The following is a 2,392-nucleotide window of genomic DNA, read 5'->3' as shown; positions in this document are numbered from 1 at the left end:
GTAGTAAAAAGAAATTGGATAGATAAGGGGGTATATTCTGAAAACTGCAAAAATAAAATGCAGCAAAGTGGCTTGAGTCATCACTCTTGGACATCTGTATCCTAAGAAGTTTATGAAAATGTCTAAAGCCTTCCTCCATATCCCTAATTCTTATGAGCCACTCACAGCAGGCAGCATATGCTGAAACAAGTTATTATGCAAACACACTTGCATCCCCTCAACAATGTGTTTTCTTTACTAAATTGGCCTGACTTCTCAGCCTCATTTGAAGTAAAAAAAGAAAGGGGAAATCCATGAACACTAAAGGGTTGCATTGACCTTTGCAGAAGGTAGAAAACAACTTAGTTCTTTTTCTCAGTGGTACAGAGGTTTGTTTGTCAGTGATTTTTATCTATTCGATTGTGCCTTCTTTGTGGCATGAAGAGGTGAGGGTGCTTAAGGAGATCACAAGTTGTGTGGAGATTGCATTAACAAACCTGTGAGATTTCAAAGGGGGAGACCAGAAGGGTGAACGAGGCCTCTGAAAGCTTATATGCTGGGTATGTTTAGCAGCAGAGTGAGGAAACGAAGCCTGTATATCCTGAGGTTTTGTTGCTTACACTGTGATATCTCATCCTAGCTAAGCACTAGAACTCCCAAGACCCCAAACATATTATCACTTGGTACAAAACAAAGATGTGTAGCCAATACAAATCAAATGCCAGAGGTATTTGAATGATGCCATATTTGTAAGCTGCCATCTATTGGAATTCTCATCACACTACATAGACGTAATTTGATTACCCCCTTTTGGCTTATGGGATTTCCTGTTTACACATAGAATAGCCAATTATTTAAATATTTAGTTGCCATAGTGAACAAGGAGTCACTGAGCCAATGACGACCAGCTGCTGAGTAATCCTCATCACCACTGTAGATTTTGCTGCGTGTGCAGGTCCTCTTTTTTTTAATTGCTGTTTTTGTTGCTGCAATACTTTACAAACTTCTAGTTCGTTGAGACTTTGTGGCCATTTGGCATCATGTTAACATCACACAGTAGGAAACACCACTTACAGAAGTCTCTAGCCTTTGTGCTAAAGTACTACTGAAAAAGAACTAGGAAGTTTGGCAAATTAAAAAAAAATAAAAAAGTAAAACTAAGTTATACTGGTCAGGGAATCTCTTGACAAAAGCTAACTTTTTTTCCCCCAAAAGGGGGGGGTGGGGGGCGTGTTTTGTTTTGTTTTGCAATGAAGGATCAACCTAGTGCTGAAAGTCAGATGTTACTTGGTATTCCATTGCCAGTGTGGAAACTGAGTTGGAGGTGGGTGGGAGCTGTGAGTATTCCTTGAAGAAAAAAAAAGTCCTTTCCAGTGATGAATCAGAGTTCTTACATATTATTGTCCTGCCCCCTCCCAGTTCTCTTGAAGAACCCATGCTGCTAACTCTGGATCCCGCTTTTCACGTAGTCAGAATCCTTCTCATTGATTCTATTCCCCTAGACTGAACTAATGACCAAACAGCAATGTATCACTGTTGAAGTCTTGGTTTTCTCAACTAAATTAAAGTCTTCCCCAGGTATGTCAGTCCAACCTCCAGGAATCCTCTCCTTTAGGAGTTCCTGGCATTCATTTAAAGGTAAATGAAGAAAAATTAGTATTTTAATGTAAATCTTTTTAAAATCAAGACCACAGTAGAATTCACACACAATTTTAGGCAGTGTTTCAAGTAGCACTGTGATATAGTGTCCTCTTGGCCCTTCTTCAGATCACCAGTTCTTAGATAAACATGACATGTATATGTCATATCTAATGAGAGGGGCTTTAGTTTTCCTGATATCTTTTTTTGCGTTCAGATATATAATGCTTCAAACAAATTGAGAAATCTGACAAGAAAGCATTAGAATTTAATAAAATGTTTAAAAATATAATGGAATTTAATACCTCTTAATATTAGATCTGGCCCCTCTGTACTACTGGATGGATGGAAGAGCAAATGTTTTGCATACAGAACTCCTTAAAACCCCAAATTCTACCAAATTCCCCATTCTGCATTTTAAAATCCAGCTGTAGACTTAAAATTAGAGTTTTCAACTTAATCAGATTGAGTTATTGAGTTTATTCAGATCATATATACTTGTAAAAATGTGATTAAATACTGACACCAAATGTCTTTCCAGTAAGACTTTGTATCTCATTTAATCGTGTGACAGTTTTACATGTAGGTCATGACTATACCTGGATTATACCATTAAGTTAATTGTAATTAAAATATTTATAGTTTGCAAAAATGATTCATATTAATTGGTTTGTGTGTGTTTGTGCATGAGTAAGATGATTTCTGAGGAGTCTCATACATGATAGGAATCATCAGAGAGTAAAGTTCATAATAGGAAAATTTGAAAGATTTTGAG

Source organism: Trichechus manatus, unplaced genomic scaffold (assembly GCF_000243295.1).
Source record: "Trichechus manatus latirostris isolate Lorelei unplaced genomic scaffold, TriManLat1.0 scaffold00138, whole genome shotgun sequence".
Taxonomy (NCBI): domain Eukaryota; kingdom Metazoa; phylum Chordata; class Mammalia; order Sirenia; family Trichechidae; genus Trichechus; species Trichechus manatus.
The sequence above is the reverse complement of the archived record's forward strand: the minus strand, read 5'-3'. Positions refer to the sequence as shown.